This window comes from Copidosoma floridanum, unplaced genomic scaffold (genome assembly GCF_036245765.1).
Source record: "Copidosoma floridanum isolate Cflo_tuat_1 unplaced genomic scaffold, Cflo_Japanese_pri ptg000016l, whole genome shotgun sequence".
Lineage (NCBI taxonomy): Eukaryota > Metazoa > Arthropoda > Insecta > Hymenoptera > Encyrtidae > Copidosoma > Copidosoma floridanum.
The window spans coordinates 7,450,119-7,467,226 of record NW_028321893.1 but is presented as its reverse complement, the minus strand read 5'-3'; the positions used below and the strand labels follow the sequence as shown (position 1 = coordinate 7,467,226).

Here is a 17,108-nt window from a genome sequence, read left to right as displayed (position 1 = left end):
ATAAATAAAAGATATATCTTCGTCAAAATACTCAATCAAACGTAATAAAATTTTTTGATTTTTTACTTGTATGTCTAAGCCATTTTCATCTCGAATCATGTTTGATACTTTGGTTAATGTAAAATTTTCTCCCAATCTTAATCTTGCTTCTATTTTTTTAATAGCTTGTGTAATAATTGAATCTAAATTTGAATACGTGTTTGAAAACTCTTCTGATAATTTTTTAACTTCTCTTTCATACTTTTTTTCGTAAGAACGTACACAATGATCATAATACCATAATTTGAAAGCTAATAAAGATTCTGCAGAGCCTGACGTAGAAGTTTTATTAAAAACATCATCTTGAAAATATCGGCTTGCTTTAAAAAGTACTTGTGCCATTTCTTTGCTTGATACTTTCCGTAACTGCCGAATATTTTGTTTCATTCTTTCGGATCCACAAATAGTACAGGTTGAGAAAAAAACTTCTGATCTATGTGATAATCGATCGGACATTTGACTCGTTCTTAGGCTCTTAACAATATTTTCTTCACAATGATCTTCTGTATTATTTGTATCGTTTTGAAGGGTTAATTTTTTCAATACAGAAGCATGAGTATATTTCTTATAGCATGTATTACTAACATGATACTTAAACACATCTAAAAATTATGGTGTGCATTTATAAGTTTCAATTATTCTTTTCTTTTGTTACATAAATTATTTGAACTTATTAAAAAAAAAAAATCTCTTTCCAAAAAAAAATTCAATTCACGAAATATCATAAAATGTGCAAAAATATAGTTTTAAAGTTAAATTACTGAAGATTACCTGACTCGAATAACAAATTCAAACGATGGTACACTGCATCTCGACGCTTTTTGGCAAAAATTTTATGCGATTCCGTCCATTTTTGGTCGAAATCAACTTGACACTATTTTCACTTTGACACATTATACATAAATCAGCATTCAATATACTATACGACTATTAAGAAAATTATTCATGATGATTATCTGTCACTCTAAACATTCTAAAAGAACACGTGTATGTACTAACAATCACTTCTGGTACAGGTGATTGATTGTGTGGTGAAGAACGAGTACTTTATAAACGAGCACGAACTTGCAACTCGCTAATATATAGTGCTAAAAAAAAAAAATAATCTGCAGAAAATGGTGCGAAAAATTTTGAATTTAAATTATTACCATGCTTTATCAAAATTCTTACTGTACAAAATTTTTTCAGGAATTTGTTATTCCATGTTTGTTTAGTACTTTTTTTTACCATGACATCCAGTAGCTTTTTACGTAATTTCAAAACGTAAATTTTTTATACGTCATCTGAAGTTTTAACGAATTTTGCCACAGACCTTTTTGTTTTAAATAAAAGAGATGATTTGCAGAAGAATTTTTTTTTTCTGAAAAAACGTAATTTTAAAAATTGTTTATGAAAATTGTTAATAACTTTTCATAATTTTTTTTTGCGTGGTTTTTCGAGGTTCCACCCTCAAAATTCTAATTCAGGAGATAAAACTACACAAAAAAACCTTGGTGGAATCCTAGAAGGTTCAAAGTTTTTTTTTTTTTTTATATCATAGTGTACTGACCTACTATGAATATGTACACTTTCTTTATTCAATCAATATTTACATTGACTTTTAACATTGTTTATTATTCGCATATCATATCTTTTTTATTTCCCCGGTCACGCAGGACCGGTTATCGAGAGCTCTCAATTCTTTATTTTTCTTTTCATCTTAAAAACTGAATCTTTATCCTAAATCGGTTTTATGAATTCGATACCCGGCAAGAACCATCAGAAAAAATCTGAGTACCCCGACCGGAAATCGAACCCACGACCCCTTGAGCTGTGTTGTTTCGGTGGCGAGCATGCTAACCACTGAGCCAACAACGATCTCAAGGTTCAGAGATACAATGTATCAATACAGATATATATATATATATATATATATATATATATATATATATGTATACAATCGATCCTCCATATAGGAATGTTGTGTACGTGTCAAAACATCTGACATTTAAAGCTCTCTGGGGAAAAATATCAAGTTTTGATTGGAAAATTTTTTATGTTAAAGTACGACGTTTGACGAATATTTTGAGCTCTTGTAGAGAGTCAAAAAATTAAATAGTTATTGTTTAACACGCTGTTGAAATATGAAAAAACGCGTTTTTTTAAACTTTTGGAATTTTTACTCGAATTCTATGGGGTTTGGGTGTATGCATCCCAATTAGTTTTATGTTCAAAATGTGTCAAAGAATAAGAAAAAAAAATTTTTTAATCGAAAAAACGTAATTTTAAAAGTTGTTAATAAAAATTGTTCATAACTTTTTTTGCGTGGTTTTTCGAGGTTCCACTCTCAAAATTCTAATTCAGGAGATAAAACTACTTAAAAAAAAAACCTTGGTAGATTTCTAGATGGTTCAGAGATACAATATATCAATACAGACATACATACAATCGATTCTTTGTACAGGAATGTTTTATACGTGTCAAAACATCTGACATTTTAAGCTCTCTGGGGAAAAATGGAAAGTTTTGATTAGAAAATTTTTTATGTATTTAAAGTAAGATGGTTGACGAATATTTTGAGCTCTTGTCGAGAGTCAAAAAATTAAATAGTTATTGTTCAACACGTTGTTGAATTATGAAAAAACGCGTTTTTTTAAACGTTGGGAATTTTTTTACTCAAATTCTATGGAATTTGGGTATATACATCCCAATCGGTTTTGTGTTCAAAATGTGTCAGAGAATAAGAAAAAAATTATTTATTAAAAAAAACGTAATTTTAAAAATTGTTTAAGAAAATTGTTAATAACTTTTTTTGCGTGATTTTTCGAGGTTTCAACCTCAAAATTCTAAATTAGGAGATAAAACTACATTAAAAAAACCTTGGTGGAACCCTAGACTACAAAAGGCTACGGCAACCTACCTGGCGCCCGGACCATATAACACAAGCGCCTATCGCTCTATGACTTAGGGAGATTACTGGCCACTCTGTTAAATAACAAGACGGTAATCAATAACCAGATCAGTAATTACCAAAGATGTTTGTTAAATTAGACAAGTGTTCAAAATATTGCGTGCTGACATGTGTTATCAATTAACATTGTATTATTTAATAGTGTGGCCTTTAAGCGCCTCGGCTCATTAGGTGATAGGCGCTCGTGTTATTTATTGATAATTTATCATTCAATAGAGAGGCCAGTAAGTGCCCCAAGTTATTGGGTGGCAGGCGCTTGTGTTATTAGTTAATAATAAATTATTCAATAGAGGGGCCAGTGAGCGCCCAGGGTCATCGGGTGATAGGTGCTTACGTTGTTGGACCTTATTTGAATATCGCGCTTATGTTCGGTACTAGTTTTGGGGACATTGACCAAACATGCCTTAGTATAAGGGGACCCTTAGGAGAAACAAGTCTTTCCCTGCATACTTGTTGTAGGTCTGCTCTGATTGGCTTCGAAACTTTTCCAACAGAAAGTTCCAATAGCGGTGGGGGTATGCGAAGATCCTCTTCGCCAACACTGTTCACCTGGTAACCCACCAACCCAGGCAATCGACCGTTGCTTCGAGTGCCGTCTGTAGTCGTTGTTCGATAGCTAGTGGCCAGGTCATAACATGACTACAGTGACTATAACTATATACTTGCGCATGTACGAACCCACACTCACAACTTTAACACGTGTACACTATCACATCCATAAGTCAGGACTAGCGGTCCTGGCGTTCTCTGGATTTATCCTTACACCATACATCCCTTATGTCCCTCTTGATCTATTACTCTGCTGACGTTAAACTCAGACAGGTAAGTACATTTTTTTTGTATTATCCATTGACAACAGATTTTTTGTTCGTGGAAAATTGATTTCATTAAGTCCATGAGCCGCAGTAGTACTCTTAAGCTCGAAACGTTACTTCCGTACTCCTCAATAATAAGAAAGTTTTTCTTTGACCTTTTGTGCATCAGAACTTGACGAAACTTTCTTCCAGTAATATCAGGACAAAACACAAGACACATGTCTCAGCGTTAGGTCTTATTGGCCTTTTTTTCGTGAGGTACATCCATGGATATCGATTCCACTTCCAACGCCTGTAGTAGCAAAGAAGTATATTTTTTGTTGCAAGGCAGTTACGCTGACCGTCAAAAGATGGTGTTTAGACCGTCCTGCTAACCGTCCATGGGTGGGAGGAAATTTTTCTGACTGACTACCTGTTACCAACGTTAGGTTACTTTTGTTATGATCGGACTTCATTAGAGTATGGTCTAAATCGTTTTTTATGAGTGTCATTCGTGGGTTTCTTAGAGCTCATTTTGTAAGCTTTAATTTTTCTTTTTAGTTGGATAAAAATTCTCTGTTTAAATGATATGAGTATTTTAAATTAAGGTATACTTATATTAAAACAATTTAAAATAGGTTTTCTTTTAAATATTATGTACTCGAATCACTTTAACAAGGTTGGGTATTAATTGTATAACTGATGAATAGCTTACATGTATCACTGATTGTTGTAACTGCTGCTTCGAAGTTTCCTAATGCTTCTTGCAGTAATTTTCAGTGATTTCTTAAACGACACGAATGAGTTCGGAGCTGGTAAGGTGTTACGGCTTCTGCTTTCTTTGCTACCGCCGGAACCACTTTCGGTGGGCCTTATTGGTTATACTTCGCTTTTTAGTGTAGTCTATTACTATTGATGTTCTTAAAATGCACACGAGTTGCCTCAGCCAATACGTTATCTTTTACGTGTATAAGATACTTGTGAGTCGCGGGAGTCAAGAGTAGATGAAAATCTTAGAGGACAGGTAACAGACGTAAAAAAAAAGATTTGTTCTCTTCATGGTGGGTTTTTATAGTGTTAGAGCGAGTAAAAGAAACCTTTGATTGAATTAGGTCAACTAATGAGCGCCGTTTTTGCAGACAGCGTTGACAGCAAAACATTTGGCTTGCACGATGATAAATTATTCATTTATACATACATTAAAATTTAAGCATTTATACATGTAACGTACAATTTTAGTATTTACATGCATTCGAACAACGAGGCTGGTTGTGTTATGTGTCAGCACATTATGAAGCATTCACCTTAAAGCTAATACACGCGTACGCATATAAGTAAAGTATGAGCTTCACCAGTGAGTACCAATACGGAATGTAACACCCTTATCTTAGATTTTTGGCAACTGTAACCGGTAATCATTACAATATCTTTGTAGAAGCAAATTTCTTTTTTTTCCTTTTTTTTTTTAAACTAATTGATCAATTATTCTACACTACTGCTTTTGTCGTAAAGCAGTATAGTTATCAAGTTACTAATTAACAATGCGTGCGTAAGGTACTAATCACGTTGTATGCTTCTCTCTCTTTCTCTCTCTCTCTCTCTCTCTCTCTCTCTCTCCGTGAATGTAACAAGAGGAAATAAAAATAATATATCTTTACCCAGCACGTAACAAAAAACACAGATAGTGTGTGATCGAATACCGCCTGAACATCGTAAAAAATTATTCCTTCAAGATAGAGTAAGCCCCGGTTGGGTCCAATGCAGGTTCAATGATTATGTATCTCTAGTGCAGTGCTACAAATGTCGAAAGCTGGGTCATATTGCTACAAATTGCAAGGATGAGGTGGTTTGTGGTTGTTGTGCTGGCTCACATAGTACTAAGGATTGTACATCAAGGTTATCTGAATGTTGTACTAACTGCAAGAATAATAAGCTCCATAATACAAAGCATTGTGCATTTGACAAGATTAAGTGTCCTTCACTTCGTGCTGGTATAGAACGGAAATCCCACACTATCAACTATGGCGAACTACACTACAAACGTCAACACTAGCAGATTTGTTACAGGACACGTAAATGCAGAATCTATACCAGCTCACTTACATGACATAGAAGGACTTATCAAAGACTACAACATGGCCTTGTTTGGTATTAGTAAAACATTTCTCAAGCCTGTATATGTTTAAAGTCCGAAATTCTTAATTGCAGAAATCAAAAGCAAGTATTTCACTTTACTCTGTGTCGTAGTGTACAGCCCGCCTAAATCTGGATTCTGGGCTGATGTTGAGACTTCAGTAGTAGATAGTGCTTGCACATATGATCGGTTAGTCATAATGTGTAACATTGAGGGGAATGCTAGTTCCACTAAAAAAAAAATTCTCAAGTGTTCTCTGAGTTTTATGAGTATGGAGAGGTTACCTTTTAATCACACTCATCATAGTGCAGAATCAGACTCTACAATTTATTACATCTGGTTAATTGAAGTTCACTATGTAAAAACTTGTAAGCAACTAAAACAGCCATGAATTTCTGCACATGATGTTATCATGGTTGAGTTAGATATTCCTACATCTAGAGTACCTCCAAAGATTAAGAAATATCGATCCTACAAATGCATTGATAAAAATAAAGTGCTTAATGATTTGAGTGAAGTTGATTGTAGTTTCTTGCAAAATGTATGTCTTGAGGACAAAGCGAGTCTTCTTACACAAGAATTCACTAGAATAATGGCCCACCATGCGCCCTTTCGAACAGCAACCATGAAGAGTAGGCCCACATCCTGGCTTTCATCTGACATCAAGGAATTGATCAAAAAGCGTGATCGGGTATGGCGAGATTATTGACATTATAGGACTGATAAGTTTCATACTGCTTACAAACAACTGCGCAATGAAGTCAAATTGAATGTAAAGAATGCCATGCAGGCATATTATCGACGTATTTTTTCTTAATGCAAAACAACTGCTTAAACTTGGAACACCATTAGGTCATTGGGTTTAATAAGACACAATGAGCCCACTACAGATTTCCCTATACCTCCTACAGAACTCAACCAGCACTTTATTGAACTGCAAGAGTCTCGATCACTACCATTGTCCCAAGGACTGAGAATCTCACCAGACCATCGCTTTTACTTCGGTCACATTGAACTACCGGATATATTAGAAGCCTTCAGCTCTGCCCATTCTAATGCAACCGGAGTTGATGAACTATACCTAAGATTTCTCAAAATATGCCCGCCGACTATTTTCCCATTTTTAATGATACATTTAACTCATCACTCCAGTCTAGCGTTTTTCCAGACGCATGGAAACAAGCACTAGTCTTTCCAATGCCTAAAAAGATAAATCCTACTCTGGCAGGCGACTTCAAACCAATCAGCGTATTGTGTACTTTAGGGAAGATTTTGGAGGCGATTGCGTTGAAGCAAATAATTAATTATCTTGATGAGAATCATATACTCGATTGTTTTCAATCTGGTTTCCGAAGGTAGCACAGCTGCCACACTACACTGATCCTAATAGTCGACAGCATTAGGGATGCTATGGACAGGATCTGTGTTACAGTAATGATAAACTTTGGTCAATCACAAGCCTTTGATGTGGTCAATATTGACTTACTTGTTGCCAAACTTTTGACCATTGGCTTCTCTGATGTTGCGGCATCGTGGATCGGGTCTTACTTGACTGAAAGATCGCAGACCGATCGTGCACGTACTGGTGAACTTTCTCAGACACTCTTTCGTAGCTCGAGTGTACCTAAGGAAAGTTTACTTGGGCCATAGCTTCTTTAAATTTTTTTTAATGATATTTCAGTAAATTGTAGAGATTGCAAATATCATATTTATGCTAACGACTTTCGTTTTTATATACAAGGTAAAGCCCAAGAGTCCACAAATATTATACAGAAGACAAATAAGATTCTAGAAGATATTTCAGTGTGGTTGGATATAAATGGCCTTATTGCTAATGATAAAAAAATAAAAGTAACTTCATTAAGCACCAGAGGTATAAAAAGTCGTTAAATGCAAATAACTCTTCACCTGATATGTTATTTAACGGTGTAATTATTAAACCTACTGAAAAAGTTAAGCTGCTAGGAGTCACGCTTGATAGTACTTTGACATGGAGACCATATTTTACGATAGTTGCAAACAAATGTTACTCTGCATTAGCACAGATAAGGCGCTTTAAGGATAGTCTCTCGAGTAGCACTAGACTTCTCTTGATACGTACACTTATATTTCCACACCTGGATTACTGTGTGTCTCTCCTTTATGGCCTATCATCGGAAATGGAGCTTAAGATAACTCGTTGCATGAATGGTGCCCTTCGCCTCATTGATGATATTCGAAAATTTCAGCATATTACATTAGTTTATGAAAAGTATGGTATTATGTCATATTCTAACAGAAGAAGGTATGTTATGATGTGCCTTTTGCAAAAAATCCTTACATCACAAAAGCCTACATGTATTGCTGAACTATTTACATTCAAATCTGTCTCACCAAATGCAATCAACCACAGAAATTCGAATACTGCAGAGTTACTAGTGACGCGTATTAAGGAGGCTCCATCGCCTACTGTGGTAGTCACTTCAGTGACGATCGATGCGATGTCACTAGATGAAAGCTTCCTTTTATACTAGCAATATGTTGGTAATAAAGTTTGTTTTATTTTCAACTAAATCTACCTGCTATTATACATAGTTAACTACATATTTATACAGTCAGCTGTCGAATAATTTAATATTAATGATTGCCATAATTGACTGCGTTATTACCCAACAAATAAAAATTGAAAATTCATTATAAAAGTTTTCATGTTATTTAAAAAAATTAAAATTTTTTTTATTGTGCGCGCTCCCTAGACCAATATGACTAGCAGTGTTTGTCACTGCACTCATGGAACGTAACTGCAGATCAAAATAGTATTTTAGCTATCCAACTTTAGTAGCTATCTAAAGTAATCCAGCTAAATTTTTACTAATTCTTTTATTTTTTCCCAACCCCAGGTTTTAGCCCCATAACTCATAGAGTTTCCCACCAGATAGTCAAATAACATTTTTCTTCAGCTAAAATCATCCCTACACTTTCTTTCACCCAAACTCTATGTCATTCTAGCTGCCAGGTTTCCTTTTTTTTTAAACTAATTTATGTGATTGTTAAAATTGCATTTACTATTAAAAGTAAAATCTAAATACTTAAATTTATCTACCTCTTTGATTTTTTCTTTTTCCTAAAACCAAATTCCTTTTTTGCAATTGCCAGCCTTATTACAAACTAGTATCTTTGACTTTTTATAGCATAGAATCAATTTCCTACTTCTGATAAATAATTTTAGTGTGTTCATCATGTCCTTTAAATACAATATCGTTTATTTCCCATAAAATCCTCTATCAACAGTATCGAATGCTGCTTTAAAATCCACAAAAAAAGGGTAAACTTTTTCTCCTTTAACCTTAGTTTTCTCTATTACGTCATTCAAAATAGGAACTTTGCTCGATGAAAACAGTTTTTGAAAAAATCTGCATTTACCGGGAATCGAACCCACGACCCCTAGAACCGCGTTGTATCAATAACAAGCACGCTTACCACTAAGCCAACGCCGCTCTTTTATGAACGTTAGTTTATTTTTCTTTCCTCTTTTTCACTTTAAATAGGCTTTTTTAACATTAAGTTTTTTCTTTGAGCACTGCTTATCCAGTCAAGACTCAGTACGTAACTGCTATTTTTTTGTTTTTATTTCTTTTTTTATAATAGCCTCAGTGACTGTATTTTTTAATCCATCCCATCTTTCCCATACACTTATTTGCGTGCTCCCGTTGTCTTTTATACTTCTAGTTTTCTCTTTATAAATCTCCACACTTTCATCATTCCAAACGTAAATTGTTTTTTTTTTTTCGATGTATCTCTACTTGAAATTATATTAACGTTTCCGCCCCTTACTTCCAAATATACCCTCAGAAGCAACTGGTCTGAATCTATCCTACAATCTGTCCAAAAATTCTTTAAAATATCAGTATCTTCATGGTTAAGTTCATGAAGTCCCCCTTCACAATTTATATAACCTAATCTTAAATTAAAATCGCCTCCTACTAAAATCACTTTGTTTTCCTGTGCGAAATCAAATTCTTCAAGCAAGCTTGAATATTTGTTCAAATCTTCTAAATTATACACAGATAAAATGCATATATCATTTTCCTTATATTTTATTCTAGTTTTGATTAAACCAACCCCTATTTTTTAAATTAAAACACTGACCACGCCACACAGATCTTTTCTCACACTAATCAAAAACCCTCCTTTAGCCCTTCCTTTTTGCTTGGTCCTAACAGCAGGGATTATGTCCCATGTGAATTCAGTGGATAAATTATTTTTCATAAATTTCCAAATTTTTTGATTCTAGCCAGATTTCTAACAGGCTCACAAAATCTAAATCTTCTGTGTTATCTCAAAAATTCCTATCTTTATTCATCAATCCAGCCACATTCCAAAACACACATTCTCTTACACAGCCATGATTCCCCTCATACCGCCCTAACCTCTGTATTTTTCTTCGCTTCTGGCTTACTCAAAAAGCTCCTTAGTTTCCCCGCCTGATAGATCACTCACACCAACAAACTTCCCCTCCTGCCTTGTTTACATCATTTTCATTCTCATTTACATTCATACTTTTCGCCACATTGCTTGTATCTTGCTCTCGTTGGTTGCCCTTATCACCTTTGTTCGTAGTTTCTTGTAATGACGTGCCTTTCTCTACCTTTCCTTCCTACTTTACAATAGCCTCTTTCTTTTTTCTGTCTTGATAAGTCATATCGCTCTCAATGTACACTTTAAAGCCTTAAAGCTTCGCTTTATATCTCATCACGTCCTTCTTCTCTTCCCAATTACTCAACTTAATAATAAACACCTCCCCACTTTTTTTTGACGTTAAGCACATTTTTATCAACCCCTGTTATCGAACGCAAGAAATTTACGGCCCAGTCTTTCTAATCCCCTCCAGTCACACTCACATTCCTTACAACAATATTATTTTGTCTATCCATTCTCTCTATCATTCACCAACCTTTTCATTTTTATCACTTCCCTCTCCGAAAGCCCCATATTACTTGCCGTTGACACCAGACTCCACCTGGAACCTGCTTGGCTACTTCCTGCTGCTGACTTTCCATCATCCCGTGACATGAAAGCATGACCTCCGCGAGAGCTGCACGTTGCTCCTGCCGACTGCGTGTCCAGACCCCTCCATGCCTCTTCTCTTTTCTCCCATTCTTCTAGACATTTTTCCATTTTCTTAATTTTTGCAGCCCATTCAAGCTCTTTTTCCTTTACATCCACAGCTGCTCTCTCGATTTTAATCCACTTCAAACGAATCTTGCTTAGCTCCTCTCTGCAAGCCTCCCTGATTTTTTCGCATTCTGCTCTTTCCACTCTACATTTTTTTATCTCCTCCTTGAAATCCACATCAAAATCCACCTGCCTTGTTTGCTTAACCACACTCTTATCTAATGTGGTTTGCTTTATGACACTTTCAGATCCTTTTTTTGTTTAAAAAGCCGGTATACCTCCTTTGCTTTTATCTTGCGAGTGAGTTGAGAAGCCACTCTTCGTCGCGTTCTTCTCCGGTTGGGAATTTTTATTCATCGTTGTCTCCTTCCAGCAGAGCTGTTGGTTGACACGTGGGGTTATTCCAACCCTACTTTTTCACGCTTGCCTTTTTTCCAAATTCTGAACCGAAGATCTTATTTCACGGCAAGCACACCATGCACGTCTCCCACACGACTAGGCACCTTTCTTCCTCTGTTAGCCACTTGACTTGACAAAGGCGGAGAAAACTCAACAAAAACCAACACGATATAGCATGGGATGTCCGTATGCTACGGCGTCTTTCAACCGATCCTCGTGATATATCTTGTACTAGCAGCCCCCCGTCTCGGCTTCGCCCGAGACTTGCTAAATAAGACACCGTAGTGTGTTGACATGTAATGTAAAACGTTTTCAGTTAAAAATTTTACACATATTCCTGACACATCTGAAAACAAAAATTTTCTTATTAAAAACATATTTTTTCGGAATCCATATAGTTTATTTGGTCAAATAATAAGGTGTGAAAATTCAAAAAAATAATTATGCTGAAAAGTACCGTGCGTTCTTTATGCCATAAAATAATCGGTGGCCATAAAAAGCCGTTGATTTACAGTTTCTCCCGTGTAATTCACGAAAAGGGCTATTTTTTAAAGCTGTTAAGATTTTAAACCCCCCAAAAATTTATATTAAAAAAAAATTTTGTTTCTCATATCTCACAACTTTATTACTAGAGCAACAAAATCCTGGACCTTAAACCCTACATTTTTATTGCCACAAAAACACAAAAACATTTTCTACTTATTAAAAAATCTGAAGTAGGATCTTCAAAGATTTCACAGATTGATGTGAGGGTACAATGAAAAGCTAATCTCTCACGTAATGGATTCTTCATTTGTCGATTTTGACGCTGCTGTTTCAATCTCGATAAATTTTCTGCGTCAGTTTCTTGACGCCTACGTAAAATTGTATTTATTAGATACATTTGAAGTTTTTCTCCCAATTCACCCTCTTGCGACTTTTGGCATGCTCAAAATTTTTGTGACCCCTAAAGGCTGTTTTCTGTCAACTTTGTTAAGTTCTAATATATTTGTTGGCAAGGTAGTTTGACGTCCGATGGCCCTAAAAAAGACCTGTGAGCTTCTTAAGTTAACTCATTCTTGACTGCACTGAACAGCAATTGCGACTGCCTGGATACCTCAGGGTGATCTTCTCTGGCCTGCTGTTGAAAACCCAGACTGATTGGAAGAAAAATTACAAAGTCCGAAGCTTTGGGGCTAGTTGTAGTGCTCTTTCCCAACGTCTCCCGGTATAACGTCGAAGACGTTGGTGTCTAAAGCACCTTTTTTATTTGCAGATTCAGTTGTTTTGGTGATCTTAGATGGGGAGATTGGTTAGTGATACTTGTCCAGTGGAGGCTGTCCCGTTGGCTCAATTTTTTTTTCCTTCATAGCTGTTATAGGTTTGCCCAGCGTAGACCTTGGAGAGGATCAGTGATTCCTGGTTGAATGCTTAGAGTCGAGATGATAATATAGGGATGTCGGTCACCGGGTTTTTCAGCCTTGCGAAGAACAACTGCGCAGGTGACGTCTGCTAGTGAATGGCTGACTTGGTTTAATAGTGCCCGTCTTTAGTTAATACAGTCTTTTAGTCGACGAATCGCTTCTGAAAATGGTAGTAAAAATGTATTTGTTGGCAAGGTAGTTAACACTTAGGTGGCCCCTAAAAAGAACTGATAAAATTGATGGTTAAGTGGAACGTAAATACTTATAATGGCCCTAAAAAGCGCCAGTGGTGAAACTTCCAGGCTATTCTTTATTATTATTCCTGATGATGAAGAGCTGGCTACGGGTAGCTTGATTCTTACGCTGGGAGTTTCGATGTATGGAGACTGTGACGGAGGGAGGTACGCCGCTGACCAAAGAATATCTCGTCTTCAGATAACCAACCGCTCATCGTTAGACGGGAACATGTGGGTAAGCGCGTTGGGGACGCGGCGACTAAGAAGGTAGGCGTTGTGGCTGCCCGTGCCTCTCAGAGATGTTTTCCCGGGCTTACATTTGTAGCCAAAAATTCTATGACTGCACCAGGTGGGATGGTGGGACTGCCATACTTCTCTGAAGAGTTGGTGCAGATTGTGCTCTGGCTAGATATCTCTCCTGGTATTATGCCAGAGACGTCATCGGTTGGAATGAATTTTTTTTACCGCACTCGTCGAGATTCAGGGTAAATGGAAACCTAGGTCCCTTTTCCCTTACAGTAGAGTGTCGTCCGTAACCGGGATATCCAGCTGCAAGACTATCATCAGCATTCTCTATGCAGCTCGTGAAACTGCCGAAGCACGATTGCATCACTATTGAGACGCTCCGGCCTATTATAACTACACTTATTTAATTCTGTTGCAGGTAGCCTTGATTTTATGTCGACGCCACCTAGCGTATTTTACTGAACTAAAGTGAAAAGCTGGCGTATTTTTGCAAAACATTTAGCTCATTTATTGCTATTGTTATTAAATTTTTTAAGATAAAAACTATACCAAAACCATCTAGGAAGTATCATGAATCAGTGTGTAAAATTTCAGCAAAATCGGTTCAGTAGTTTTCGCGGTTAGCGATTACAACGGTTTTAGCGACTTTGCTTTATATGTTAGTAAGATTATTGTGACCTGCGTGTCGACAACCTTGTGAAAACTGCTTTCAGGGTCGTGTAAGAACTTAAGCCTTGGCTAATATGGACCGCAGGTCCTTCACTTAAATAAATACACCCTACTCTACACTCTTTATATGTATTTATGTATTATATAGTTATCTCGGGGAGCATTCCACACAACCCCCCCACAGACCCCCATTCACCCCTTATAGCCCCCACTGCCCTCCACAAAATAAAGTAACAACCCGTCATTTTCTTCCTTACTTTAACACATCGCAGTTTTCTTACAAAATCCCCACAGCAGCCCTCCACAGACCCCCAACAGCCCTCTACAGATCCCTCACGCATTTTTTCGTGACCTACACCGCTCCCCACCACCCCCCACACTAATTGTGGAGAACCTGACAGGGATTCTACAGTCTTTCTCGGACCTTGATGCGTATACAGACTTGTACGTGTCGTAAATGAATTTATCTATTATTTTAAATCTGCTTCATTATTAAATAACTCTTTTTTAAAATTAAATTACTCCAAAACTGTCTTATCGACATAATTTATCTCATCGTCAAAACAAAATTTTGAGTTATATTTGATCTATAGGGGGTCGTTGCGCAAAGCGTTATTTTAATTATGTATTAAATTATAAAGTTAACTGTTATATTATGTAGTTAACTGTGTGGGGCATTCCCAGCAACTTTTCACTATATGATACCATTTATATTAGTAGTTGAAAGATTATTCATTTATTCATGTCTTACTCAAAGTCTTTTAATAAAAATGTAATTGAATACATCATAAAAATAATATATCATATATATTTTTGTACTGCAAAAATGTTCATTTGTCAAGAATGTTAACTAATAAGAACATATTTTTTTTACAACAAACTTTTTTTCCGTCTATTCTTCACATCGCTCAAGAGGCAAATAGATAGACCTTATACATACGAATAATTATTAACCATTCCATTTATACAACTAAGAGTACGGTAAGAAACCAATTCATATCAATTGTACTCTAATTTATTTGTTAGTATAAAGTTCTTCGTACGCTAAGCTTTTTTTTGTTAGCATTTATGATAAACTGTGTGTGAAATGTTAATTGTTATGTGTATGTATAATATTATTTTGTATACGTGTTGATGAAACTAATTCATACATACATAAATTTAAATTTTATTCATTTTTTTACCATAGGCCTAAAGCGCAACTGCCGCTTTGCGCCCTTAGAATCACCTTAGGCCTACGGGCAAAAAAGTTTTTTGTGCCCTCCGGGCCCAAAGTACTTTCCTGCCCTAGAGCCCAAAGTGATTTACCAGGTACAAAGGTGCCCACGGGCACAAAATTGTACTTTGCGCCCTCGGTAAGAAAAACGTTATACGCGACTCGAGCACCAACATGCAACAATCTCGTGCTTCGGGCGCTTCTGTTTGTACTTTGTGCCCTAGTGACGTAATGTACCATTTCCGCCCTCGGGTGGTTTTGGGAGGCTGGTACTTCCTCGGGCGAAAAAGCAGTTTTCCGGAACTCGTTCGAAAAGTCTCCTTTACGAACCTAGTTACGTTCCTCGCCTTCGGCTCGGACCGCAAACCTCTCGGTTCGCAAAAAGAGACTTTTAAAACTCGTAGGAAAACTACTAATTTATCATTAAAATGAACCGTGGAAGTTTCGCATTAAGATGACTTATTTTATGAGTCAACTTATAAAGCTCCATTAAATTACGAAGACTTAAGTCTATTCCTATTCTGTTTTTAATTATTGTTGAAATTGGTACAATATATGAATACAATATACATTTATGGGATGTATTATTAGGTAACAAATTGCGTTCATACATATAATAATATTCAAATCATGTTGTTATTATAAGATACATTATAACTTATGTTCAAAAAATTTTTTTAAACCATATTTGTAACATCTAAAATCTTTTCTATATCGATTTAAACAAAAATTTCATTTTAATTTTTGCTTCTCGATAAAGCCACGTACAATGGACCATGAGGAAATAAAGGTTTTTTCAAAAATAATCCCACATTATCAAAACTTTGACCTTGAGACTTGTTTATAGTTATAGGAAATGCTACAACTAATGGGAACTGTTTTCTGTATAAAATGAAAGGTAATGATCAGGGTTTTTGGCATTTAATGTAATTTTTGGAATAAAAACTTGATTACTAATTTTTTCTCTCATGACTATTTTGCTTTCTACTTCATACTTTAACAATTTAGTAATTCGTAATCTTGCACCATTATATAAGCCGTCTGATGGACAAAAATTTCGAATTAACACTACTTGTACCTATTTTAAATTTAAGTTGATGAGATGGCAAGCCTACACGACTATTGTTTAACATTCCTACAGGAAAATTTACATGAATATTATCTGATTTATAACACCTTGATAGGTTGCATTATCGATGCTGTATGTCAAATACAGCATGTCGATTAAATGGTATTTCCTTTATTATTTCCAGTCGGAGATGTAGGATGGAGTACGTACGATGGACAACAATATTTAACAAGAGCAGAAAATCTTACGTTGCTTCAATATTACTTATATCGAACTCCTTATCAACCAAATAGAAAAATTTTTAATCCCATACTCTATACTGGAAGATTAGCGCAACAATTTTTTTTCCATGCATGTATCATGATTCAAAGCAATTGAAAAATCTCTTTCGCAATGACCAAAAAATTCTAAGAGTTGAATGTTATCGAAGTTTAATAAATCACATAATGCGTAGTGCCTCTAATACCTGTCAAAATTTTGAACACAAAAATGTTGGAAATATGTTTATTTTACCTTTAACATACATTGGTGGTACTAGGTATATGCAGAAATATTAGCAAGATGCAATGGCAATAATGCGAAAGTTTGGACGACCTAATTTTTTCATTACCGTACCATTTAAACCCAAATGAAAATAAGTAAAGCAAATTTAAAAAAACTTTTTTAAAGGTACCATTCCGAACGATATACCGAATATAACTGTTGGCTTATTTCATGCAAAATTGAAATTAATTTTAGACCATACAACTAAACACAACATTTTTGGTAAAGTCATTGCTTTTGTTTACCATTGAATTTA

General features: G+C 35.6%; 1 protein-coding gene across 3 annotated transcripts in view; it reads left to right on the top strand.

Moving 5' to 3' along the window:
* The window catches only part of Tim9a (translocase of inner membrane 9), a 150,299-nt gene that overhangs the window by 21,628 nt on the left and 111,563 nt on the right, over window positions 1–17,108 (top strand). The window lies entirely within an intron of this gene.